The sequence below is a fragment of the Hyla sarda genome, unplaced genomic scaffold, assembly GCF_029499605.1.
Source record: "Hyla sarda isolate aHylSar1 unplaced genomic scaffold, aHylSar1.hap1 scaffold_1896, whole genome shotgun sequence".
Classification (NCBI taxonomy): Eukaryota; Metazoa; Chordata; class Amphibia; order Anura; family Hylidae; genus Hyla; species Hyla sarda.
This window is the reverse complement of record NW_026608550.1, coordinates 1-27979: the sequence shown is the minus strand read 5'-3', so window position 1 is coordinate 27979 and position 27979 is coordinate 1. Positions and strand designations below refer to the sequence as shown.

The following is a 27979-nucleotide window of genomic DNA, read 5'->3' as shown; positions in this document are numbered from 1 at the left end:
GCTAGCTGGCTAGCCAGCAAGCAGGTAGCAATGAAAGTAGGAATCTTTCTTTTTAACCCTGTAAGGGGGTGGTGCACTGTACCCGAAGATACTGCCATATCGGGTCAATGCATAGGGCGACGGAAGCAAGCTTCGAAATCGGCCCCCGTTCTCAAAAATCCATTTAATATATGGTCCCCAGATAGGGGACGTATCAGATATTAAACTGATAAGAACAGATTTTTTTTTTTTTTTTAAAGCCGAGGAACGTGCTTTCGATTCACCCAAAGTGCAAGAAAAAGTGCAAACGTGTTACACTAAAAAAACGTGCACAAAGGATGCGGTCTATCGCAAGCCCTTCTCCGATAGGAGAGAGGCCCCCCAACAAACCTTACCCTTCGCCTCCGGACCAAAAGGTACCTGCGAGGTTCCAGGTTCGATGTCCCTTTTCGCCGAAGCTACTAGGGGACCACAAATGCTCCCGGCATCCCCCTTGGCGTTAGCCAAGGTATCTGCCCGCAGAGCCGATTACGGTAGGTACCCTGCCAAAGCAGGAGTACCCGGGGTGTTTGCAGGGAGGTGCGGAACCTAATGGCCGCACACACCTCCCCTAGACCGCCAGGAGGGACACCCAGAAGGGCTACCGCATCCTGACAAATCCTGTGAACACACAACACGCAAAAAGTGACACAGTGAGACAAAAAAGAAATAAATAAGTGAATGTGTGCAGATATACTGCCCGGACATCCGGCCGGATCTATAAAAATTTCTCTGATCCTAGCCAGAAGGCCGGGAATCAAGAGGTGAGTGCCACAAGGTGAAGAGATTATGGTGCCCGTGCTTCAACCCAGTGAGTCTATTCTCCCAGTGAGTTTCGGCACCTCGGGGTCACCACTCCCCGAGGCACAAAAGTACCTCGGCTCTAGACCCTCTCAGCCTCATGGCGAGACCCGGAGGGAACAGGTCACATCGGGGCAGCCGTCGAGCTGATTCCTCAGAACCAGCCCCGGAAAGCCCTGGTACACCTGCATCCTCCATGCAGCACCCATCCCCACCAGCATGAAAACTGATAAGAACAGATACTACACTTGATCTTAGCCAAAAGGCCGAGAAGCGATAACCGTGAAAGGGGCGGGCCCAACAAGGTCCCCTTCATGGGCACTATCACTGCTTGCTGTCAGGGAGGCTGCCAGACAATTTTCCATGCACACTCTGGGCTGGGGGGCAGTCAACCACCAGTACACACAGCAGAACCTAAACCCATACCATTATTGCTAAGCAGCAAGACAGGGGCCCATTGCACTCCCACGGGGCCTTTTTAAATGCAATCCATAACCCGGATTTGCCAGGAACCCTTCTTACTCCTCCTACTTGCATGTGACACTGGGCTTAGGATCTGCATAGGAAACACACACACAAGCACACACCTACCTTTGTTGCCTGCAGATGCCTCCTTGGCTGTCCCCAAACGGTATCAAACCAACACCCACGGGAAGCTGTAAGCATAGAGGACATGCCTGCACCCCATTGGACTTACCTGTGTGGGTTAAATCCGGGTTATTTGACAACCTATGGCGGTGATGGTTCTGCTCAGGCAGAGCAGTGCTGATGCTCCTCATAAAGCTGTCGCTGCTGTGAAGGTTCTAGGTGACATCACAAATCCCTATGGTTACATACACAACAAAGCTGGGTTGTTGTTGTTTACACTCTGCAAGGCCTGTGGAAGTGAGTGACATCATAGCACTGTAGTTCTGAGGGTTCTAGATGGATGCAACAATCTCCTGTTGCTTCTATGAAGGCCATAATAGACGACATCACCAAACAGCTCCATAGTCACATACACAGCAAAGGAGAGATGTTGTTTACACCTAGTGATGTCAGTGGTATTGAGTGACATCACAGCACAGTGCTAAGGCTCCTGGGCCTGGACACAGCAGCGGCTGCAATATCTCAACGGAGAATACGTTTATATATATGTGTGTGTGTGCGCGTATATATATATATATATATATATATATATATATATATATATATATTTCTCCGCCGAAATCACTTTTAAACCCATTTCCACCTTTTTTTCCCTTCTCTTCCTCTTACTTTTTTTTCACGTTTTTTTACGTTTTTCTCCTTTTCGCCTCTTTTCTGGGCGTATTATTCTTCTTTTTCTTCTTTTTTTTCGTCTAATGCATACCCCATCAGTGCAGCAATGCTTATTCAATACCGCCAGCAGATGGAGACACTGGGGGATAATTTTCTAAGGATTTATACTGATTTTTCCTGTCTGAATTTGTCGCACAGAAAGTTGCAGGCCAAATATGTGTGACATTTCTGCGACTTTAGCTTCTAGAGCATTTTTACAACATTATACATAGGTGCTGAATACATAAAAAGCGACTGTTCAGCGACAGACAAGTCGCATCGGCTGAAAGTAGGCCAGAATGTCAGTCCATGTTGGAGCAGGTTTAGATACAGTCTAAAGTATAGATCTCAAAGTCTGTGCACAGAATTTAGCAAGGGCCTCGCACCTTCTGATGCATCAGGTAGGTGCACAATAGCATAGCCTAACCCTCTGTACTTTGGTCTATATTGATGCGGGACATAGACAGCCAGCTGATGACCAATCCATTAGTGCAATGGATGGCTGGAAGCATTTGTCTTTGCCTTTGCAATACCACAGAAGCAATGCATGGTCAATGTACAGCAATGACACACCTGTGTGAACAGCCAGGAGACCCCCCCCCCCCATGTTATGTTACATAGTTACATAGTTAGTACGGTCGAAAAAAGACATATGTCCATCACGTTCAACCAGGGAATTAAGGGGTAGGGGTGTGGCGCGATATTGGGGAAGGGATGAGATTTTATATTTCTTCATAAGCATTAATCTTATTTTGTCAATTAGGAACATTCAGCACCCACCCGCTATCAAGGCAGCTGCCTATCATGTCATGCCCTACCTGCACAGGTGTGCTGGCTACTCAAATGATCCAATTAAGGAGGCCATTTAGTCAGCAGCAGCAGAAGTCCTGTGCCTGGACGCTCCAACAGGGGCCAGACACAAGCAGAAGCAGAAGCAGCAGAAGCAGCAGCAGCACCACCTTTTGTTTTTTGGCTGCAGCAGCAGCAAGGCCCACAGGGCTGGCTAGCTGGCTAGCCAGCAAGCAGGTAGCAATGAAAGTAGGAATCTTTCTTTTTAACCCTGTAAGGGGGTGGTGCACTGTACCCGAAGATACTGCCATATCGGGTCAATGCATAGGGCGACGGAAGCAAGCTTCGAAATCGGCCCCCGTTCTCAAAAATCCATTTAATATATGGTCCCCAGATAGGGGACGTATCAGATATTAAACTGATAAGAACAGATACTACACTTGATCTTAGCCAAAAGGCCGAGAAGCGATAACCGTGAAAGGGGCGGGCCCAACAAGGTCCCCTTCATGGGCACTATCACTGCTTGCTGTCAGGGAGGCTGCCAGACAATTTTCCATGCACACTCTGGGCTGGGGGGCAGTCAACCACCAGTACACACAGCAGAACCTAAACCCATACCATTATTGCTAAGCAGCAAGACAGGGGCCCATTGCACTCCCACGGGGCCTTTTTAAATGCAATCCATAACCCGGATTTGCCAGGAACCCTTCTTACTCCTCCTACTTGCATGTGACACTGGGCTTAGGATCTGCATAGGAAACACACACACAAGCACACACCTACCTTTGTTGCCTGCAGATGCCTCCTTGGCTGTCCCCAAACGGTATCAAACCAACACCCACGGGAAGCTGTAAGCATAGAGGACATGCCTGCACCCCATTGGACTTACCTGTGTGGGTTAAATCCGGGTTATTTGACAACCTATGGCGGTGATGGTTCTGCTCAGAGGCAGAGCAGTGCTGATGCTCCTCATAAAGCTGTCGCTGCTGTGAAGGTTCTAGGTGACATCACAAATCCCTATGGTTACATACACAACAAAGCTGGGTTGTTGTTGTTTACACTCTGCAAGGCCTGTGGAAGTGAGTGACATCATAGCACTGTAGTTCTGAGGGTTCTAGATGGATGCAACAATCTCCTGTTGCTTCTATGAAGGCCATAATAGACGACATCACCAAACAGCTCCATAGTCACATACACAGCAAAGGAGAGATGTTGTTTACACCTAGTGATGTCAGTGGTATTGAGTGACATCACAGCACAGTGCTAAGGCTCCTGGGCCTGGACACAGCAGCGGCTGCAATATCTCAACGGAGAATACGTTTATATATATGTGTGTGTGTGCGCGTATATATATATATATATATATATATATATATATATATATATATATTCTCCGCCGAAATCACTTTTAAACCCATTTCCACCTTTTTTTCCCTTCTCTTCCTCTTACTTTTTTTTCACGTTTTTTTACGTTTTTCTCCTTTTCGCCTCTTTTCTGGGCGTATTATTCTTCTTTTTCTTCTTTTTTTTCGTCTAATGCATACCCCATCAGTGCAGCAATGCTTATTCAATACCGCCAGCAGATGGAGACACTGGGGGATAATTTTCTAAGGATTTATACTGATTTTTCCTGTCTGAATTTGTCGCACAGAAAGTTGCAGGCCAAATATGTGTGACATTTCTGCGACTTTAGCTTCTAGAGCATTTTTACAACATTATACATAGGTGCTGAATACATAAAAAGCGACTGTTCAGCGACAGACAAGTCGCATCGGCTGAAAGTAGGCCAGAATGTCAGTCCATGTTGGAGCAGGTTTAGATACAGTCTAAAGTATAGATCTCAAAGTCTGTGCACAGAATTTAGCAAGGGCCTCGCACCTTCTGATGCATCAGGTAGGTGCACAATAGCATAGCCTAACCCTCTGTACTTTGGTCTATATTGATGCGGGACATAGACAGCCAGCTGATGACCAATCCATTAGTGCAATGGATGGCTGGAAGCATTTGTCTTTGCCTTTGCAATACCACAGAAGCAATGCATGGTCAATGTACAGCAATGACACACCTGTGTGAACAGCCAGGAGACCCCCCCCCCCCCATGTTATGTTACATAGTTACATAGTTAGTACGGTCGAAAAAAGACATATGTCCATCACGTTCAACCAGGGAATTAAGGGGTAGGGGTGTGGCGCGATATTGGGGAAGGGATGAGATTTTATATTTCTTCATAAGCATTAATCTTATTTTGTCAATTAGGAACATTCAGCACCCACCCGCTATCAAGGCAGCTGCCTATCATGTCATGCCCTACCTGCACAGGTGTGCTGGCTACTCAAATGATCCAATTAAGGAGGCCATTTAGTCAGCAGCAGCAGAAGTCCTGTGCCTGGACGCTCCAACAGGGGCCAGACACAAGCAGAAGCAGAAGCAGCAGAAGCAGCAGCAGCACACCACCTTTTGTTTTTTGGCTGCAGCAGCAGCAAGGCCCACAGGGCTGGCTAAGCTGGCTAGCCAGCAAGCAGGTAGCAATGAAAGTAGGAATCTTTCTTTTTAACCCTGTAAGGGGGTGGTGCACTGTACCCGAAGATACTGCCATATCGGGTCAATGCATAGGGCGACGGAAGCAAGCTTCGAAATCGGCCCCCGTTCTCAAAAATCCATTTAATATATGGTCCCCAGATAGGGGACGTATCAGATATTAAACTGATAAGAACAGATACTACACTTGATCTTAGCCAAAAGGCCGAGAAGCGATAACCGTGAAAGGGGCGGGCCCAACAAGGTCCCCTTCATGGGCACTATCACTGCTTGCTGTCAGGGAGGCTGCCAGACAATTTTCCATGCACACTCTGGGCTGGGGGGCAGTCAACCACCAGTACACACAGCAGAACCTAAACCCATACCATTATTGCTAAGCAGCAAGACAGGGGCCCATTGCACTCCCACGGGGCCTTTTTAAATGCAATCCATAACCCGGATTTGCCAGGAACCCTTCTTACTCCTCCTACTTGCATGTGACACTGGGCTTAGGATCTGCATAGGAAACACACACACAAGCACACACCTACCTTTGTTGCCTGCAGATGCCTCCTTGGCTGTCCCCAAACGGTATCAAACCAACACCCACGGGAAGCTGTAAGCATAGAGGACATGCCTGCACCCCATTGGACTTACCTGTGTGGGTTAAATCCGGGTTATTTGACAACCTATGGCGGTGATGGTTCTGCTCAGGCAGAGCAGTGCTGATGCTCCTCATAAAGCTGTCGCTGCTGTGAAGGTTCTAGGTGACATCACAAATCCCTATGGTTACATACACAACAAAGCTGGGTTGTTGTTGTTTACACTCTGCAAGGCCTGTGGAAGTGAGTGACATCATAGCACTGTAGTTCTGAGGGTTCTAGATGGATGCAACAATCTCCTGTTGCTTCTATGAAGGCCATAATAGACGACATCACCAAACAGCTCCATAGTCACATACACAGCAAAGGAGAGATGTTGTTTACACCTAGTGATGTCAGTGGTATTGAGTGACATCACAGCACAGTGCTAAGGCTCCTGGGCCTGGACACAGCAGCGGCTGCAATATCTCAACGGAGAATACGTTTATATATATGTGTGTGTGTGCGCGTATATATATATATATATATATATATATATATATATATATATATATTTCTCCGCCGAAATCACTTTTAAACCCATTTCCACCTTTTTTTCCCTTCTCTTCCTCTTACTTTTTTTTCACGTTTTTTTACGTTTTTCTCCTTTTCGCCTCTTTTCTGGGCGTATTATTCTTCTTTTTCTTCTTTTTTTTCGTCTAATGCATACCCCATCAGTGCAGCAATGCTTATTCAATACCGCCAGCAGATGGAGACACTGGGGGATAATTTTCTAAGGATTTATACTGATTTTTCCTGTCTGAATTTGTCGCACAGAAAGTTGCAGGCCAAATATGTGTGACATTTCTGCGACTTTAGCTTCTAGAGCATTTTTACAACATTATACATAGGTGCTGAATACATAAAAAGCGACTGTTCAGCGACAGACAAGTCGCATCGGCTGAAAGTAGGCCAGAATGTCAGTCCATGTTGGAGCAGGTTTAGATACAGTCTAAAGTATAGATCTCAAAGTCTGTGCACAGAATTTAGCAAGGGCCTCGCACCTTCTGATGCATCAGGTAGGTGCACAATAGCATAGCCTAACCCTCTGTACTTTGGTCTATATTGATGCGGGACATAGACAGCCAGCTGATGACCAATCCATTAGTGCAATGGATGGCTGGAAGCATTTGTCTTTGCCTTTGCAATACCACAGAAGCAATGCATGGTCAATGTACAGCAATGACACACCTGTGTGAACAGCCAGGAGACCCCCCCCCCCCCATGTTATGTTACATAGTTACATAGTTAGTACGGTCGAAAAAAGACATATGTCCATCACGTTCAACCAGGGAATTAAGGGGTAGGGGTGTGGCGCGATATTGGGGAAGGGATGAGATTTTATATTTCTTCATAAGCATTAATCTTATTTTGTCAATTAGGAACATTCAGCACCCACCCGCTATCAAGGCAGCTGCCTATCATGTCATGCCCTACCTGCACAGGTGTGCTGGCTACTCAAATGATCCAATTAAGGAGGCCATTTAGTCAGCAGCAGCAGAAGTCCTGTGCCTGGACGCTCCAACAGGGGCCAGACACAAGCAGAAGCAGAAGCAGCAGAAGCAGCAGCAGCACCACCTTTTGTTTTTTGGCTGCAGCAGCAGCAAGGCCCACAGGGCTGGCTAGCTGGCTAGCCAGCAAGCAGGTAGCAATGAAAGTAGGAATCTTTCTTTTTAACCCTGTAAGGGGGTGGTGCACTGTACCCGAAGATACTGCCATATCGGGTCAATGCATAGGGCGACGGAAGCAAGCTTCGAAATCGGCCCCCGTTCTCAAAAATCCATTTAATATATGGTCCCCAGATAGGGGACGTATCAGATATTAAACTGATAAGAACAGATACTACACTTGATCTTAGCCAAAAGGCCGAGAAGCGATAACCGTGAAAGGGGCGGGCCCAACAAGGTCCCCTTCATGGGCACTATCACTGCTTGCTGTCAGGGAGGCTGCCAGACAATTTTCCATGCACACTCTGGGCTGGGGGGCAGTCAACCACCAGTACACACAGCAGAACCTAAACCCATACCATTATTGCTAAGCAGCAAGACAGGGGCCCATTGCACTCCCACGGGGCCTTTTTAAATGCAATCCATAACCCGGATTTGCCAGGAACCCTTCTTACTCCTCCTACTTGCATGTGACACTGGGCTTAGGATCTGCATAGGAAACACACACACAAGCACACACCTACCTTTGTTGCCTGCAGATGCCTCCTTGGCTGTCCCCAAACGGTATCAAACCAACACCCACGGGAAGCTGTAAGCATAGAGGACATGCCTGCACCCCATTGGACTTACCTGTGTGGGTTAAATCCGGGTTATTTGACAACCTATGGCGGTGATGGTTCTGCTCAGGCAGAGCAGTGCTGATGCTCCTCATAAAGCTGTCGCTGCTGTGAAGGTTCTAGGTGACATCACAAATCCCTATGGTTACATACACAACAAAGCTGGGTTGTTGTTGTTTACACTCTGCAAGGCCTGTGGAAGTGAGTGACATCATAGCACTGTAGTTCTGAGGGTTCTAGATGGATGCAACAATCTCCTGTTGCTTCTATGAAGGCCATAATAGACGACATCACCAAACAGCTCCATAGTCACATACACAGCAAAGGAGAGATGTTGTTTACACCTAGTGATGTCAGTGGTATTGAGTGACATCACAGCACAGTGCTAAGGCTCCTGGGCCTGGACACAGCAGCGGCTGCAATATCTCAACGGAGAATACGTTTATATATATGTGTGTGTGTGCGCGTATATATATATATATATATATATATATATATATATATATATATATTCTCCGCCGAAATCACTTTTAAACCCATTTCCACCTTTTTTTCCCTTCTCTTCCTCTTACTTTTTTTTCACGTTTTTTTACGTTTTTCTCCTTTTCGCCTCTTTTCTGGGCGTATTATTCTTCTTTTTCTTCTTTTTTTTCGTCTAATGCATACCCCATCAGTGCAGCAATGCTTATTCAATACCGCCAGCAGATGGAGACACTGGGGGATAATTTTCTAAGGATTTATACTGATTTTTCCTGTCTGAATTTGTCGCACAGAAAGTTGCAGGCCAAATATGTGTGACATTTCTGCGACTTTAGCTTCTAGAGCATTTTTACAACATTATACATAGGTGCTGAATACATAAAAAGCGACTGTTCAGCGACAGACAAGTCGCATCGGCTGAAAGTAGGCCAGAATGTCAGTCCATGTTGGAGCAGGTTTAGATACAGTCTAAAGTATAGATCTCAAAGTCTGTGCACAGAATTTAGCAAGGGCCTCGCACCTTCTGATGCATCAGGTAGGTGCACAATAGCATAGCCTAACCCTCTGTACTTTGGTCTATATTGATGCGGGACATAGACAGCCAGCTGATGACCAATCCATTAGTGCAATGGATGGCTGGAAGCATTTGTCTTTGCCTTTGCAATACCACAGAAGCAATGCATGGTCAATGTACAGCAATGACACACCTGTGTGAACAGCCAGGAGACCCCCCCCCCCCCATGTTATGTTACATAGTTACATAGTTAGTACGGTCGAAAAAAGACATATGTCCATCACGTTCAACCAGGGAATTAAGGGGTAGGGGTGTGGCGCGATATTGGGGAAGGGATGAGATTTTATATTTCTTCATAAGCATTAATCTTATTTTGTCAATTAGGAACATTCAGCACCCACCCGCTATCAAGGCAGCTGCCTATCATGTCATGCCCTACCTGCACAGGTGTGCTGGCTACTCAAATGATCCAATTAAGGAGGCCATTTAGTCAGCAGCAGCAGAAGTCCTGTGCCTGGACGCTCCAACAGGGGCCAGACACAAGCAGAAGCAGAAGCAGCAGAAGCAGCAGCAGCACCACCTTTTGTTTTTTGGCTGCAGCAGCAGCAAGGCCCACAGGGCTGGCTAGCTGGCTAGCCAGCAAGCAGGTAGCAATGAAAGTAGGAATCTTTCTTTTTAACCCTGTAAGGGGGTGGTGCACTGTACCCGAAGATACTGCCATATCGGGTCAATGCATAGGGCGACGGAAGCAAGCTTCGAAATCGGCCCCCGTTCTCAAAAATCCATTTAATATATGGTCCCCAGATAGGGGACGTATCAGATATTAAACTGATAAGAACAGATACTACACTTGATCTTAGCCAAAAGGCCGAGAAGCGATAACCGTGAAAGGGGCGGGCCCAACAAGGTCCCCTTCATGGGCACTATCACTGCTTGCTGTCAGGGAGGCTGCCAGACAATTTTCCATGCACACTCTGGGCTGGGGGGCAGTCAACCACCAGTACACACAGCAGAACCTAAACCCATACCATTATTGCTAAGCAGCAAGACAGGGGCCCATTGCACTCCCACGGGGCCTTTTTAAATGCAATCCATAACCCGGATTTGCCAGGAACCCTTCTTACTCCTCCTACTTGCATGTGACACTGGGCTTAGGATCTGCATAGGAAACACACACACAAGCACACACCTACCTTTGTTGCCTGCAGATGCCTCCTTGGCTGTCCCCAAACGGTATCAAACCAACACCCACGGGAAGCTGTAAGCATAGAGGACATGCCTGCACCCCATTGGACTTACCTGTGTGGGTTAAATCCGGGTTATTTGACAACCTATGGCGGTGATGGTTCTGCTCAGGCAGAGCAGTGCTGATGCTCCTCATAAAGCTGTCGCTGCTGTGAAGGTTCTAGGTGACATCACAAATCCCTATGGTTACATACACAACAAAGCTGGGTTGTTGTTGTTTACACTCTGCAAGGCCTGTGGAAGTGAGTGACATCATAGCACTGTAGTTCTGAGGGTTCTAGATGGATGCAACAATCTCCTGTTGCTTCTATGAAGGCCATAATAGACGACATCACCAAACAGCTCCATAGTCACATACACAGCAAAGGAGAGATGTTGTTTACACCTAGTGATGTCAGTGGTATTGAGTGACATCACAGCACAGTGCTAAGGCTCCTGGGCCTGGACACAGCAGCGGCTGCAATATCTCAACGGAGAATACGTTTATATATATGTGTGTGTGTGCGCGTATATATATATATATATATATATATATATATATATATATATATATATATTTCTCCGCCGAAATCACTTTTAAACCCATTTCCACCTTTTTTTCCCTTCTCTTCCTCTTACTTTTTTTTCACGTTTTTTTACGTTTTTCTCCTTTTCGCCTCTTTTCTGGGCGTATTATTCTTCTTTTTCTTCTTTTTTTTCGTCTAATGCATACCCCATCAGTGCAGCAATGCTTATTCAATACCGCCAGCAGATGGAGACACTGGGGGATAATTTTCTAAGGATTTATACTGATTTTTCCTGTCTGAATTTGTCGCACAGAAAGTTGCAGGCCAAATATGTGTGACATTTCTGCGACTTTAGCTTCTAGAGCATTTTTACAACATTATACATAGGTGCTGAATACATAAAAAGCGACTGTTCAGCGACAGACAAGTCGCATCGGCTGAAAGTAGGCCAGAATGTCAGTCCATGTTGGAGCAGGTTTAGATACAGTCTAAAGTATAGATCTCAAAGTCTGTGCACAGAATTTAGCAAGGGCCTCGCACCTTCTGATGCATCAGGTAGGTGCACAATAGCATAGCCTAACCCTCTGTACTTTGGTCTATATTGATGCGGGACATAGACAGCCAGCTGATGACCAATCCATTAGTGCAATGGATGGCTGGAAGCATTTGTCTTTGCCTTTGCAATACCACAGAAGCAATGCATGGTCAATGTACAGCAATGACACACCTGTGTGAACAGCCAGGAGACCCCCCCCCCCCATGTTATGTTACATAGTTACATAGTTAGTACGGTCGAAAAAAGACATATGTCCATCACGTTCAACCAGGGAATTAAGGGGTAGGGGTGTGGCGCGATATTGGGGAAGGGATGAGATTTTATATTTCTTCATAAGCATTAATCTTATTTTGTCAATTAGGAACATTCAGCACCCACCCGCTATCAAGGCAGCTGCCTATCATGTCATGCCCTACCTGCACAGGTGTGCTGGCTACTCAAATGATCCAATTAAGGAGGCCATTTAGTCAGCAGCAGCAGAAGTCCTGTGCCTGGACGCTCCAACAGGGGCCAGACACAAGCAGAAGCAGAAGCAGCAGAAGCAGCAGCAGCACCACCTTTTGTTTTTTGGCTGCAGCAGCAGCAAGGCCCACAGGGCTGGCTAGCTGGCTAGCCAGCAAGCAGGTAGCAATGAAAGTAGGAATCTTTCTTTTTAACCCTGTAAGGGGGTGGTGCACTGTACCCGAAGATACTGCCATATCGGGTCAATGCATAGGGCGACGGAAGCAAGCTTCGAAATCGGCCCCCGTTCTCAAAAATCCATTTAATATATGGTCCCCAGATAGGGGACGTATCAGATATTAAACTGATAAGAACAGATACTACACTTGATCTTAGCCAAAAGGCCGAGAAGCGATAACCGTGAAAGGGGCGGGCCCAACAAGGTCCCCTTCATGGGCACTATCACTGCTTGCTGTCAGGGAGGCTGCCAGACAATTTTCCATGCACACTCTGGGCTGGGGGGCAGTCAACCACCAGTACACACAGCAGAACCTAAACCCATACCATTATTGCTAAGCAGCAAGACAGGGGCCCATTGCACTCCCACGGGGCCTTTTTAAATGCAATCCATAACCCGGATTTGCCAGGAACCCTTCTTACTCCTCCTACTTGCATGTGACACTGGGCTTAGGATCTGCATAGGAAACACACACACAAGCACACACCTACCTTTGTTGCCTGCAGATGCCTCCTTGGCTGTCCCCAAACGGTATCAAACCAACACCCACGGGAAGCTGTAAGCATAGAGGACATGCCTGCACCCCATTGGACTTACCTGTGTGGGTTAAATCCGGGTTATTTGACAACCTATGGCGGTGATGGTTCTGCTCAGGCAGAGCAGTGCTGATGCTCCTCATAAAGCTGTCGCTGCTGTGAAGGTTCTAGGTGACATCACAAATCCCTATGGTTACATACACAACAAAGCTGGGTTGTTGTTGTTTACACTCTGCAAGGCCTGTGGAAGTGAGTGACATCATAGCACTGTAGTTCTGAGGGTTCTAGATGGATGCAACAATCTCCTGTTGCTTCTATGAAGGCCATAATAGACGACATCACCAAACAGCTCCATAGTCACATACACAGCAAAGGAGAGATGTTGTTTACACCTAGTGATGTCAGTGGTATTGAGTGACATCACAGCACAGTGCTAAGGCTCCTGGGCCTGGACACAGCAGCGGCTGCAATATCTCAACGGAGAATACGTTTATATATATGTGTGTGTGTGCGCGTATATATATATATATATATATATATATATATATATATATATATATATATTTCTCCGCCGAAATCACTTTTAAACCCATTTCCACCTTTTTTTCCCTTCTCTTCCTCTTACTTTTTTTTCACGTTTTTTTACGTTTTTCTCCTTTTCGCCTCTTTTCTGGGCGTATTATTCTTCTTTTTCTTCTTTTTTTTCGTCTAATGCATACCCCATCAGTGCAGCAATGCTTATTCAATACCGCCAGCAGATGGAGACACTGGGGGATAATTTTCTAAGGATTTATACTGATTTTTCCTGTCTGAATTTGTCGCACAGAAAGTTGCAGGCCAAATATGTGTGACATTTCTGCGACTTTAGCTTCTAGAGCATTTTTACAACATTATACATAGGTGCTGAATACATAAAAAGCGACTGTTCAGCGACAGACAAGTCGCATCGGCTGAAAGTAGGCCAGAATGTCAGTCCATGTTGGAGCAGGTTTAGATACAGTCTAAAGTATAGATCTCAAAGTCTGTGCACAGAATTTAGCAAGGGCCTCGCACCTTCTGATGCATCAGGTAGGTGCACAATAGCATAGCCTAACCCTCTGTACTTTGGTCTATATTGATGCGGGACATAGACAGCCAGCTGATGACCAATCCATTAGTGCAATGGATGGCTGGAAGCATTTGTCTTTGCCTTTGCAATACCACAGAAGCAATGCATGGTCAATGTACAGCAATGACACACCTGTGTGAACAGCCAGGAGACCCCCCCCCCCCCATGTTATGTTACATAGTTACATAGTTAGTACGGTCGAAAAAAGACATATGTCCATCACGTTCAACCAGGGAATTAAGGGGTAGGGGTGTGGCGCGATATTGGGGAAGGGATGAGATTTTATATTTCTTCATAAGCATTAATCTTATTTTGTCAATTAGGAACATTCAGCACCCACCCGCTATCAAGGCAGCTGCCTATCATGTCATGCCCTACCTGCACAGGTGTGCTGGCTACTCAAATGATCCAATTAAGGAGGCCATTTAGTCAGCAGCAGCAGAAGTCCTGTGCCTGGACGCTCCAACAGGGGCCAGACACAAGCAGAAGCAGAAGCAGCAGAAGCAGCAGCAGCACCACCTTTTGTTTTTTGGCTGCAGCAGCAGCAAGGCCCACAGGGCTGGCTAGCTGGCTAGCCAGCAAGCAGGTAGCAATGAAAGTAGGAATCTTTCTTTTTAACCCTGTAAGGGGGTGGTGCACTGTACCCGAAGATACTGCCATATCGGGTCAATGCATAGGGCGACGGAAGCAAGCTTCGAAATCGGCCCCCGTTCTCAAAAATCCATTTAATATATGGTCCCCAGATAGGGGACGTATCAGATATTAAACTGATAAGAACAGATACTACACTTGATCTTAGCCAAAAGGCCGAGAAGCGATAACCGTGAAAGGGGTGGGCCCAACAAGGTCCCCTTCATGGGCACTATCACTGCTTGCTGTCAGGGAGGCTGCCAGACAATTTTCCATGCACACTCTGGGCTGGGGGGCAGTCAACCACCAGTACACACAGCAGAACCTAAACCCATACCATTATTGCTAAGCAGCAAGACAGGGGCCCATTGCACTCCCACGGGGCCTTTTTAAATGCAATCCATAACCCGGATTTGCCAGGAACCCTTCTTACTCCTCCTACTTGCATGTGACACTGGGCTTAGGATCTGCATAGGAAACACACACACAAGCACACACCTACCTTTGTTGCCTGCAGATGCCTCCTTGGCTGTCCCCAAACGGTATCAAACCAACACCCACGGGAAGCTGTAAGCATAGAGGACATGCCTGCACCCCATTGGACTTACCTGTGTGGGTTAAATCCGGGTTATTTGACAACCTATGGCGGTGATGGTTCTGCTCAGGCAGAGCAGTGCTGATGCTCCTCATAAAGCTGTCGCTGCTGTGAAGGTTCTAGGTGACATCACAAATCCCTATGGTTACATACACAACAAAGCTGGGTTGTTGTTGTTTACACTCTGCAAGGCCTGTGGAAGTGAGTGACATCATAGCACTGTAGTTCTGAGGGTTCTAGATGGATGCAACAATCTCCTGTTGCTTCTATGAAGGCCATAATAGACGACATCACCAAACAGCTCCATAGTCACATACACAGCAAAGGAGAGATGTTGTTTACACCTAGTGATGTCAGTGGTATTGAGTGACATCACAGCACAGTGCTAAGGCTCCTGGGCCTGGACACAGCAGCGGCTGCAATATCTCAACGGAGAATACGTTTATATATATGTGTGTGTGTGCGCGTATATATATATATATATATATATATATATATATATATATATATATATATATCTCCGCCGAAATCACTTTTAAACCCATTTCCACCTTTTTTTCCCTTCTCTTCCTCTTACTTTTTTTTCACGTTTTTTTACGTTTTTCTCCTTTTCGCCTCTTTTCTGGGCGTATTATTCTTCTTTTTCTTCTTTTTTTTCGTCTAATGCATACCCCATCAGTGCAGCAATGCTTATTCAATACCGCCAGCAGATGGAGACACTGGGGGATAATTTTCTAAGGATTTATACTGATTTTTCCTGTCTGAATTTGTCGCACAGAAAGTTGCAGGCCAAATATGTGTGACATTTCTGCGACTTTAGCTTCTAGAGCATTTTTACAACATTATACATAGGTGCTGAATACATAAAAAGCGACTGTTCAGCGACAGACAAGTCGCATCGGCTGAAAGTAGGCCAGAATGTCAGTCCATGTTGGAGCAGGTTTAGATACAGTCTAAAGTATAGATCTCAAAGTCTGTGCACAGAATTTAGCAAGGGCCTCGCACCTTCTGATGCATCAGGTAGGTGCACAATAGCATAGCCTAACCCTCTGTACTTTGGTCTATATTGATGCGGGACATAGACAGCCAGCTGATGACCAATCCATTAGTGCAATGGATGGCTGGAAGCATTTGTCTTTGCCTTTGCAATACCACAGAAGCAATGCATGGTCAATGTACAGCAATGACACACCTGTGTGAACAGCCAGGAGACCCCCCCCCCCCCATGTTATGTTACATAGTTACATAGTTAGTACGGTCGAAAAAAGACATATGTCCATCACGTTCAACCAGGGAATTAAGGGGTAGGGGTGTGGCGCGATATTGGGGAAGGGATGAGATTTTATATTTCTTCATAAGCATTAATCTTATTTTGTCAATTAGGAACATTCAGCACCCACCCGCTATCAAGGCAGCTGCCTATCATGTCATGCCCTACCTGCACAGGTGTGCTGGCTACTCAAATGATCCAATTAAGGAGGCCATTTAGTCAGCAGCAGCAGAAGTCCTGTGCCTGGACGCTCCAACAGGGGCCAGACACAAGCAGAAGCAGAAGCAGCAGAAGCAGCAGCAGCACCACCTTTTGTTTTTTGGCTGCAGCAGCAGCAAGGCCCACAGGGCTGGCTAGCTGGCTAGCCAGCAAGCAGGTAGCAATGAAAGTAGGAATCTTTCTTTTTAACCCTGTAAGGGGGTGGTGCACTGTACCCGAAGATACTGCCATATCGGGTCAATGCATAGGGCGACGGAAGCAAGCTTCGAAATCGGCCCCCGTTCTCAAAAATCCATTTAATATATGGTCCCCAGATAGGGGACGTATCAGATATTAAACTGATAAGAACAGATACTACACTTGATCTTAGCCAAAAGGCCGAGAAGCGATAACCGTGAAAGGGGCGGGCCCAACAAGGTCCCCTTCATGGGCACTATCACTGCTTGCTGTCAGGGAGGCTGCCAGACAATTTTCCATGCACACTCTGGGCTGGGGGGCAGTCAACCACCAGTACACACAGCAGAACCTAAACCCATACCATTATTGCTAAGCAGCAAGACAGGGGCCCATTGCACTCCCACGGGGCCTTTTTAAATGCAATCCATAACCCGGATTTGCCAGGAACCCTTCTTACTCCTCCTACTTGCATGTGACACTGGGCTTAGGATCTGCATAGGAAACACACACACAAGCACACACCTACCTTTGTTGCCTGCAGATGCCTCCTTGGCTGTCCCCAAACGGTATCAAACCAACACCCACGGGAAGCTGTAAGCATAGAGGACATGCCTGCACCCCATTGGACTTACCTGTGTGGGTTAAATCCGGGTTATTTGACAACCTATGGCGGTGATGGTTCTGCTCAGGCAGAGCAGTGCTGATGCTCCTCATAAAGCTGTCGCTGCTGTGAAGGTTCTAGGTGACATCACAAATCCCTATGGTTACATACACAACAAAGCTGGGTTGTTGTTGTTTACACTCTGCAAGGCCTGTGGAAGTGAGTGACATCATAGCACTGTAGTTCTGAGGGTTCTAGATGGATGCAACAATCTCCTGTTGCTTCTATGAAGGCCATAATAGACGACATCACCAAACAGCTCCATAGTCACATACACAGCAAAGGAGAGATGTTGTTTACACCTAGTGATGTCAGTGGTATTGAGTGACATCACAGCACAGTGCTAAGGCTCCTGGGCCTGGACACAGCAGCGGCTGCAATATCTCAACGGAGAATACGTTTATATATATGTGTGTGTGTGCGCGTATATATATATATATATATATATATATATATATATATATATATATTTCTCCGCCGAAATCACTTTTAAACCCATTTCCACCTTTTTTTCCCTTCTCTTCCTCTTACTTTTTTTTCACGTTTTTTTACGTTTTTCTCCTTTTCGCCTCTTTTCTGGGCGTATTATTCTTCTTTTTCTTCTTTTTTTTCGTCTAATGCATACCCCATCAGTGCAGCAATGCTTATTCAATACCGCCAGCAGATGGAGACACTGGGGGATAATTTTCTAAGGATTTATACTGATTTTTCCTGTCTGAATTTGTCGCACAGAAAGTTGCAGGCCAAATATGTGTGACATTTCTGCGACTTTAGCTTCTAGAGCATTTTTACAACATTATACATAGGTGCTGAATACATAAAAAGCGACTGTTCAGCGACAGACAAGTCGCATCGGCTGAAAGTAGGCCAGAATGTCAGTCCATGTTGGAGCAGGTTTAGATACAGTCTAAAGTATAGATCTCAAAGTCTGTGCACAGAATTTAGCAAGGGCCTCGCACCTTCTGATGCATCAGGTAGGTGCACAATAGCATAGCCTAACCCTCTGTACTTTGGTCTATATTGATGCGGGACATAGACAGCCAGCTGATGACCAATCCATTAGTGCAATGGATGGCTGGAAGCATTTGTCTTTGCCTTTGCAATACCACAGAAGCAATGCATGGTCAATGTACAGCAATGACACACCTGTGTGAACAGCCAGGAGACCCCCCCCCCCCATGTTATGTTACATAGTTACATAGTTAGTACGGTCGAAAAAAGACATATGTCCATCACGTTCAACCAGGGAATTAAGGGGTAGGGGTGTGGCGCGATATTGGGGAAGGGATGAGATTTTATATTTCTTCATAAGCATTAATCTTATTTTGTCAATTAGGAACATTCAGCACCCACCCGCTATCAAGGCAGCTGCCTATCATGTCATGCCCTACCTGCACAGGTGTGCTGGCTACTCAAATGATCCAATTAAGGAGGCCATTTAGTCAGCAGCAGCAGAAGTCCTGTGCCTGGACGCTCCAACAGGGGCCAGACACAAGCAGAAGCAGAAGCAGCAGAAGCAGCAGCAGCACCACCTTTTGTTTTTTGGCTGCAGCAGCAGCAAGGCCCACAGGGCTGGCTAGCTGGCTAGCCAGCAAGCAGGTAGCAATGAAAGTAGGAATCTTTCTTTTTAACCCTGTAAGGGGGTGGTGCACTGTACCCGAAGATACTGCCATATCGGGTCAATGCATAGGGCGACGGAAGCAAGCTTCGAAATCGGCCCCCGTTCTCAAAAATCCATTTAATATATGGTCCCCAGATAGGGGACGTATCAGATATTAAACTGATAAGAACAGATACTACACTTGATCTTAGCCAAAAGGCCGAGAAGCGATAACCGTGAAAGGGGCGGGCCCAACAAGGTCCCCTTCATGGGCACTATCACTGCTTGCTGTCAGGGAGGCTGCCAGACAATTTTCCATGCACACTCTGGGCTGGGGGGCAGTCAACCACCAGTACACACAGCAGAACCTAAACCCATACCATTATTGCTAAGCAGCAAGACAGGGGCCCATTGCACTCCCACGGGGCCTTTTTAAATGCAATCCATAACCCGGATTTGCCAGGAACCCTTCTTACTCCTCCTACTTGCATGTGACACTGGGCTTAGGATCTGCATAGGAAACACACACACAAGCACACACCTACCTTTGTTGCCTGCAGATGCCTCCTTGGCTGTCCCCAAACGGTATCAAACCAACACCCACGGGAAGCTGTAAGCATAGAGGACATGCCTGCACCCCATTGGACTTACCTGTGTGGGTTAAATCCGGGTTATTTGACAACCTATGGCGGTGATGGTTCTGCTCAGGCAGAGCAGTGCTGATGCTCCTCATAAAGCTGTCGCTGCTGTGAAGGTTCTAGGTGACATCACAAATCCCTATGGTTACATACACAACAAAGCTGGGTTGTTGTTGTTTACACTCTGCAAGGCCTGTGGAAGTGAGTGACATCATAGCACTGTAGTTCTGAGGGTTCTAGATGGATGCAACAATCTCCTGTTGCTTCTATGAAGGCCATAATAGACGACATCACCAAACAGCTCCATAGTCACATACACAGCAAAGGAGAGATGTTGTTTACACCTAGTGATGTCAGTGGTATTGAGTGACATCACAGCACAGTGCTAAGGCTCCTGGGCCTGGACACAGCAGCGGCTGCAATATCTCAACGGAGAATACGTTTATATATATGTGTGTGTGTGCGCGTATATATATATATATATATATATATATATATATATATATATATATATATATATTTCTCCGCCGAAATCACTTTTAAACCCATTTCCACCTTTTTTTCCCTTCTCTTCCTCTTACTTTTTTTTCACGTTTTTTTACGTTTTTCTCCTTTTCGCCTCTTTTCTGGGCGTATTATTCTTCTTTTTCTTCTTTTTTTTCGTCTAATGCATACCCCATCAGTGCAGCAATGCTTATTCAATACCGCCAGCAGATGGAGACACTGGGGGATAATTTTCTAAGGATTTATACTGATTTTTCCTGTCTGAATTTGTCGCACAGAAAGTTGCAGGCCAAATATGTGTGACATTTCTGCGACTTTAGCTTCTAGAGCATTTTTACAACATTATACATAGGTGCTGAATACATAAAAAGCGACTGTTCAGCGACAGACAAGTCGCATCGGCTGAAAGTAGGCCAGAATGTCAGTCCATGTTGGAGCAGGTTTAGATACAGTCTAAAGTATAGATCTCAAAGTCTGTGCACAGAATTTAGCAAGGGCCTCGCACCTTCTGATGCATCAGGTAGGTGCACAATAGCATAGCCTAACCCTCTGTACTTTGGTCTATATTGATGCGGGACATAGACAGCCAGCTGATGACCAATCCATTAGTGCAATGGATGGCTGGAAGCATTTGTCTTTGCCTTTGCAATACCACAGAAGCAATGCATGGTCAATGTACAGCAATGACACACCTGTGTGAACAGCCAGGAGACCCCCCCCCCCCATGTTATGTTACATAGTTACATAGTTAGTACGGTCGAAAAAAGACATATGTCCATCACGTTCAACCAGGGAATTAAGGGGTAGGGGTGTGGCGCGATATTGGGGAAGGGATGAGATTTTATATTTCTTCATAAGCATTAATCTTATTTTGTCAATTAGGAACATTCAGCACCCACCCGCTATCAAGGCAGCTGCCTATCATGTCATGCCCTACCTGCACAGGTGTGCTGGCTACTCAAATGATCCAATTAAGGAGGCCATTTAGTCAGCAGCAGCAGAAGTCCTGTGCCTGGACGCTCCAACAGGGGCCAGACACAAGCAGAAGCAGAAGCAGCAGAAGCAGCAGCAGCACCACCTTTTGTTTTTTGGCTGCAGCAGCAGCAAGGCCCACAGGGCTGGCTAGCTGGCTAGCCAGCAAGCAGGTAGCAATGAAAGTAGGAATCTTTCTTTTTAACCCTGTAAGGGGGTGGTGCACTGTACCCGAAGATACTGCCATATCGGGTCAATGCATAGGGCGACGGAAGCAAGCTTCGAAATCGGCCCCCGTTCTCAAAAATCCATTTAATATATGGTCCCCAGATAGGGGACGTATCAGATATTAAACTGATAAGAACAGATACTACACTTGATCTTAGCCAAAAGGCCGAGAAGCGATAACCGTGAAAGGGGCGGGCCCAACAAGGTCCCCTTCATGGGCACTATCACTGCTTGCTGTCAGGGAGGCTGCCAGACAATTTTCCATGCACACTCTGGGCTGGGGGGCAGTCAACCACCAGTACACACAGCAGAACCTAAACCCATACCATTATTGCTAAGCAGCAAGACAGGGGCCCATTGCACTCCCACGGGGCCTTTTTAAATGCAATCCATAACCCGGATTTGCCAGGAACCCTTCTTACTCCTCCTACTTGCATGTGACACTGGGCTTAGGATCTGCATAGGAAACACACACACAAGCACACACCTACCTTTGTTGCCTGCAGATGCCTCCTTGGCTGTCCCCAAACGGTATCAAACCAACACCCACGGGAAGCTGTAAGCATAGAGGACATGCCTGCACCCCATTGGACTTACCTGTGTGGGTTAAATCCGGGTTATTTGACAACCTATGGCGGTGATGGTTCTGCTCAGGCAGAGCAGTGCTGATGCTCCTCATAAAGCTGTCGCTGCTGTGAAGGTTCTAGGTGACATCACAAATCCCTATGGTTACATACACAACAAAGCTGGGTTGTTGTTGTTTACACTCTGCAAGGCCTGTGGAAGTGAGTGACATCATAGCACTGTAGTTCTGAGGGTTCTAGATGGATGCAACAATCTCCTGTTGCTTCTATGAAGGCCATAATAGACGACATCACCAAACAGCTCCATAGTCACATACACAGCAAAGGAGAGATGTTGTTTACACCTAGTGATGTCAGTGGTATTGAGTGACATCACAGCACAGTGCTAAGGCTCCTGGGCCTGGACACAGCAGCGGCTGCAATATCTCAACGGAGAATACGTTTATATATATGTGTGTGTGTGCGCGTATATATATATATATATATATATATATATATATATATATATATATTTCTCCGCCGAAATCACTTTTAAACCCATTTCCACCTTTTTTTCCCTTCTCTTCCTCTTACTTTTTTTTCACGTTTTTTTACGTTTTTCTCCTTTTCGCCTCTTTTCTGGGCGTATTATTCTTCTTTTTCTTCTTTTTTTTCGTCTAATGCATACCCCATCAGTGCAGCAATGCTTATTCAATACCGCCAGCAGATGGAGACACTGGGGGATAATTTTCTAAGGATTTATACTGATTTTTCCTGTCTGAATTTGTCGCACAGAAAGTTGCAGGCCAAATATGTGTGACATTTCTGCGACTTTAGCTTCTAGAGCATTTTTACAACATTATACATAGGTGCTGAATACATAAAAAGCGACTGTTCAGCGACAGACAAGTCGCATCGGCTGAAAGTAGGCCAGAATGTCAGTCCATGTTGGAGCAGGTTTAGATACAGTCTAAAGTATAGATCTCAAAGTCTGTGCACAGAATTTAGCAAGGGCCTCGCACCTTCTGATGCATCAGGTAGGTGCACAATAGCATAGCCTAACCCTCTGTACTTTGGTCTATATTGATGCGGGACATAGACAGCCAGCTGATGACCAATCCATTAGTGCAATGGATGGCTGGAAGCATTTGTCTTTGCCTTTGCAATACCACAGAAGCAATGCATGGTCAATGTACAGCAATGACACACCTGTGTGAACAGCCAGGAGACCCCCCCCCCCCATGTTATGTTACATAGTTACATAGTTAGTACGGTCGAAAAAAGACATATGTCCATCACGTTCAACCAGGGAATTAAGGGGTAGGGGTGTGGCGCGATATTGGGGAAGGGATGAGATTTTATATTTCTTCATAAGCATTAATCTTATTTTGTCAATTAGGAACATTCAGCACCCACCCGCTATCAAGGCAGCTGCCTATCATGTCATGCCCTACCTGCACAGGTGTGCTGGCTACTCAAATGATCCAATTAAGGAGGCCATTTAGTCAGCAGCAGCAGAAGTCCTGTGCCTGGACGCTCCAACAGGGGCCAGACACAAGCAGAAGCAGAAGCAGCAGAAGCAGCAGCAGCACCACCTTTTGTTTTTTGGCTGCAGCAGCAGCAAGGCCCACAGGGCTGGCTAGCTGGCTAGCCAGCAAGCAGGTAGCAATGAAAGTAGGAATCTTTCTTTTTAACCCTGTAAGGGGGTGGTGCACTGTACCCGAAGATACTGCCATATCGGGTCAATGCATAGGGCGACGGAAGCAAGCTTCGAAATCGGCCCCCGTTCTCAAAAATCCATTTAATATATGGTCCCCAGATAGGGGACGTATCAGATATTAAACTGATAAGAACAGATACTACACTTGATCTTAGCCAAAAGGCCGAGAAGCGATAACCGTGAAAGGGGCGGGCCCAACAAGGTCCCCTTCATGGGCACTATCACTGCTTGCTGTCAGGGAGGCTGCCAGACAATTTTCCATGCACACTCTGGGCTGGGGGGCAGTCAACCACCAGTACACACAGCAGAACCTAAACCCATACCATTATTGCTAAGCAGCAAGACAGGGGCCCATTGCACTCCCACGGGGCCTTTTTAAATGCAATCCATAACCCGGATTTGCCAGGAACCCTTCTTACTCCTCCTACTTGCATGTGACACTGGGCTTAGGATCTGCATAGGAAACACACACACAAGCACACACCTACCTTTGTTGCCTGCAGATGCCTCCTTGGCTGTCCCCAAACGGTATCAAACCAACACCCACGGGAAGCTGTAAGCATAGAGGACATGCCTGCACCCCATTGGACTTACCTGTGTGGGTTAAATCCGGGTTATTTGACAACCTATGGCGGTGATGGTTCTGCTCAGGCAGAGCAGTGCTGATGCTCCTCATAAAGCTGTCGCTGCTGTGAAGGTTCTAGGTGACATCACAAATCCCTATGGTTACATACACAACAAAGCTGGGTTGTTGTTGTTTACACTCTGCAAGGCCTGTGGAAGTGAGTGACATCATAGCACTGTAGTTCTGAGGGTTCTAGATGGATGCAACAATCTCCTGTTGCTTCTATGAAGGCCATAATAGACGACATCACCAAACAGCTCCATAGTCACATACACAGCAAAGGAGAGATGTTGTTTACACCTAGTGATGTCAGTGGTATTGAGTGACATCACAGCACAGTGCTAAGGCTCCTGGGCCTGGACACAGCAGCGGCTGCAATATCTCAACGGAGAATACGTTTATATATATGTGTGTGTGTGCGCGTATATATATATATATATATATATATATATATATATATATATATTTCTCCGCCGAAATCACTTTTAAACCCATTTCCACCTTTTTTTCCCTTCTCTTCCTCTTACTTTTTTTTCACGTTTTTTTACGTTTTTCTCCTTTTCGCCTCTTTTCTGGGCGTATTATTCTTCTTTTTCTTCTTTTTTTTCGTCTAATGCATACCCCATCAGTGCAGCAATGCTTATTCAATACCGCCAGCAGATGGAGACACTGGGGGATAATTTTCTAAGGATTTATACTGATTTTTCCTGTCTGAATTTGTCGCACAGAAAGTTGCAGGCCAAATATGTGTGACATTTCTGCGACTTTAGCTTCTAGAGCATTTTTACAACATTATACATAGGTGCTGAATACATAAAAAGCGACTGTTCAGCGACAGACAAGTCGCATCGGCTGAAAGTAGGCCAGAATGTCAGTCCATGTTGGAGCAGGTTTAGATACAGTCTAAAGTATAGATCTCAAAGTCTGTGCACAGAATTTAGCAAGGGCCTCGCACCTTCTGATGCATCAGGTAGGTGCACAATAGCATAGCCTAACCCTCTGTACTTTGGTCTATATTGATGCGGGACATAGACAGCCAGCTGATGACCAATCCATTAGTGCAATGGATGGCTGGAAGCATTTGTCTTTGCCTTTGCAATACCACAGAAGCAATGCATGGTCAATGTACAGCAATGACACACCTGTGTGAACAGCCAGGAGACCCCCCCCCCCCATGTTATGTTACATAGTTACATAGTTAGTACGGTCGAAAAAAGACATATGTCCATCACGTTCAACCAGGGAATTAAGGGGTAGGGGTGTGGCGCGATATTGGGGAAGGGATGAGATTTTATATTTCTTCATAAGCATTAATCTTATTTTGTCAATTAGGAACATTCAGCACCCACCCGCTATCAAGGCAGCTGCCTATCATGTCATGCCCTACCTGCACAGGTGTGCTGGCTACTCAAATGATCCAATTAAGGAGGCCATTTAGTCAGCAGCAGCAGAAGTCCTGTGCCTGGACGCTCCAACAGGGGCCAGACACAAGCAGAAGCAGAAGCAGCAGAAGCAGCAGCAGCACCACCTTTTGTTTTTTGGCTGCAGCAGCAGCAAGGCCCACAGGGCTGGCTAGCTGGCTAGCCAGCAAGCAGGTAGCAATGAAAGTAGGAATCTTTCTTTTTAACCCTGTAAGGGGGTGGTGCACTGTACCCGAAGATACTGCCATATCGGGTCAATGCATAGGGCGACGGAAGCAAGCTTCGAAATCGGCCCCCGTTCTCAAAAATCCATTTAATATATGGTCCCCAGATAGGGGACGTATCAGATATTAAACTGATAAGAACAGATACTACACTTGATCTTAGCCAAAAGGCCGAGAAGCGATAACCGTGAAAGGGGCGGGCCCAACAAGGTCCCCTTCATGGGCACTATCACTGCTTGCTGTCAGGGAGGCTGCCAGACAATTTTCCATGCACACTCTGGGCTGGGGGGCAGTCAACCACCAGTACACACAGCAGAACCTAAACCCATACCATTATTGCTAAGCAGCAAGACAGGGGCCCATTGCACTCCCACGGGGCCTTTTTAAATGCAATCCATAACCCGGATTTGCCAGGAACCCTTCTTACTCCTCCTACTTGCATGTGACACTGGGCTTAGGATCTGCATAGGAAACACACACACAAGCACACACCTACCTTTGTTGCCTGCAGATGCCTCCTTGGCTGTCCCCAAACGGTATCAAACCAACACCCACGGGAAGCTGTAAGCATAGAGGACATGCCTGCACCCCATTGGACTTACCTGTGTGGGTTAAATCCGGGTTATTTGACAACCTATGGCGGTGATGGTTCTGCTCAGGCAGAGCAGTGCTGATGCTCCTCATAAAGCTGTCGCTGCTGTGAAGGTTCTAGGTGACATCACAAATCCCTATGGTTACATACACAACAAAGCTGGGTTGTTGTTGTTTACACTCTGCAAGGCCTGTGGAAGTGAGTGACATCATAGCACTGTAGTTCTGAGGGTTCTAGATGGATGCAACAATCTCCTGTTGCTTCTATGAAGGCCATAATAGACGACATCACCAAACAGCTCCATAGTCACATACACAGCAAAGGAGAGATGTTGTTTACACCTAGTGATGTCAGTGGTATTGAGTGACATCACAGCACAGTGCTAAGGCTCCTGGGCCTGGACACAGCAGCGGCTGCAATATCTCAACGGAGAATACGTTTATATATATGTGTGTGTGTGCGCGTATATATATATATATATATATATATATATATATATATATATATATATATTTCTCCGCCGAAATCACTTTTAAACCCATTTCCACCTTTTTTTCCCTTCTCTTCCTCTTACTTTTTTTTCACGTTTTTTTACGTTTTTCTCCTTTTCGCCTCTTTTCTGGGCGTATTATTCTTCTTTTTCTTCTTTTTTTTCGTCTAATGCATACCCCATCAGTGCAGCAATGCTTATTCAATACCGCCAGCAGATGGAGACACTGGGGGATAATTTTCTAAGGATTTATACTGATTTTTCCTGTCTGAATTTGTCGCACAGAAAGTTGCAGGCCAAATATGTGTGACATTTCTGCGACTTTAGCTTCTAGAGCATTTTTACAACATTATACATAGGTGCTGAATACATAAAAAGCGACTGTTCAGCGACAGACAAGTCGCATCGGCTGAAAGTAGGCCAGAATGTCAGTCCATGTTGGAGCAGGTTTAGATACAGTCTAAAGTATAGATCTCAAAGTCTGTGCACAGAATTTAGCAAGGGCCTCGCACCTTCTGATGCATCAGGTAGGTGCACAATAGCATAGCCTAACCCTCTGTACTTTGGTCTATATTGATGCGGGACATAGACAGCCAGCTGATGACCAATCCATTAGTGCAATGGATGGCTGGAAGCATTTGTCTTTGCCTTTGCAATACCACAGAAGCAATGCATGGTCAATGTACAGCAATGACACACCTGTGTGAACAGCCAGGAGACCCCCCCCCCCCCATGTTATGTTACATAGTTACATAGTTAGTACGGTCGAAAAAAGACATATGTCCATCACGTTCAACCAGGGAATTAAGGGGTAGGGGTGTGGCGCGATATTGGGGAAGGGATGAGATTTTATATTTCTTCATAAGCATTAATCTTA

The 27979-nt window shown here is 46.1% G+C and overlaps 11 non-coding genes and 2 pseudogenes across 11 annotated transcripts; all 13 read right to left on the bottom strand.

Moving 5' to 3' along the window:
* Window positions 1-66: 66 nt before the first annotated feature.
* LOC130316015 (U2 spliceosomal RNA) lies at window positions 67-244 on the bottom strand (annotated as a pseudogene).
* A 693-nt stretch (window positions 245-937) lies between these two features.
* Window positions 938-1097, bottom strand: LOC130316016 (U2 spliceosomal RNA; annotated as a pseudogene).
* A 2089-nt stretch (window positions 1098-3186) lies between these two features.
* LOC130315995 (U2 spliceosomal RNA) lies at window positions 3187-3377 on the bottom strand. Its single transcript, XR_008863400.1, has one exon. It is a non-coding gene; the product is annotated as a U2 spliceosomal RNA (small nuclear RNA).
* Window positions 3378-5471: 2094 nt separating this feature from the next.
* On the bottom strand, window positions 5472-5662 carry LOC130315994 (U2 spliceosomal RNA). Its single transcript, XR_008863399.1, has one exon. It is a non-coding gene; the product is annotated as a U2 spliceosomal RNA (small nuclear RNA).
* Window positions 5663-7752: 2090 nt separating this feature from the next.
* Window positions 7753-7943, bottom strand: LOC130315993 (U2 spliceosomal RNA). Its single transcript, XR_008863398.1, has one exon. It is a non-coding gene; the product is annotated as a U2 spliceosomal RNA (small nuclear RNA).
* Window positions 7944-10032: 2089 nt separating this feature from the next.
* On the bottom strand, window positions 10033-10223 carry LOC130315992 (U2 spliceosomal RNA). Its single transcript, XR_008863397.1, has one exon. It is a non-coding gene; the product is annotated as a U2 spliceosomal RNA (small nuclear RNA).
* Window positions 10224-12316: 2093 nt separating this feature from the next.
* On the bottom strand, window positions 12317-12507 carry LOC130315991 (U2 spliceosomal RNA). The gene has a single exon (XR_008863396.1). It is a non-coding gene; the product is annotated as a U2 spliceosomal RNA (small nuclear RNA).
* Window positions 12508-14601: 2094 nt separating this feature from the next.
* Window positions 14602-14792, bottom strand: LOC130315990 (U2 spliceosomal RNA). Its single transcript, XR_008863395.1, has one exon. It is a non-coding gene; the product is annotated as a U2 spliceosomal RNA (small nuclear RNA).
* A 2094-nt stretch (window positions 14793-16886) lies between these two features.
* LOC130316019 (U2 spliceosomal RNA) lies at window positions 16887-17077 on the bottom strand. Its single transcript, XR_008863419.1, has one exon. It is a non-coding gene; the product is annotated as a U2 spliceosomal RNA (small nuclear RNA).
* A 2089-nt stretch (window positions 17078-19166) lies between these two features.
* Window positions 19167-19357, bottom strand: LOC130316017 (U2 spliceosomal RNA). Its single transcript, XR_008863418.1, has one exon. It is a non-coding gene; the product is annotated as a U2 spliceosomal RNA (small nuclear RNA).
* Window positions 19358-21454: 2097 nt separating this feature from the next.
* On the bottom strand, window positions 21455-21645 carry LOC130316013 (U2 spliceosomal RNA). Its single transcript, XR_008863416.1, has one exon. It is a non-coding gene; the product is annotated as a U2 spliceosomal RNA (small nuclear RNA).
* A 2089-nt stretch (window positions 21646-23734) lies between these two features.
* Window positions 23735-23925, bottom strand: LOC130316001 (U2 spliceosomal RNA). Its single transcript, XR_008863405.1, has one exon. It is a non-coding gene; the product is annotated as a U2 spliceosomal RNA (small nuclear RNA).
* A 2087-nt stretch (window positions 23926-26012) lies between these two features.
* Window positions 26013-26203, bottom strand: LOC130315989 (U2 spliceosomal RNA). Its single transcript, XR_008863394.1, has one exon. It is a non-coding gene; the product is annotated as a U2 spliceosomal RNA (small nuclear RNA).
* Between the last annotated feature and the right edge of the window lie 1776 nt (window positions 26204-27979).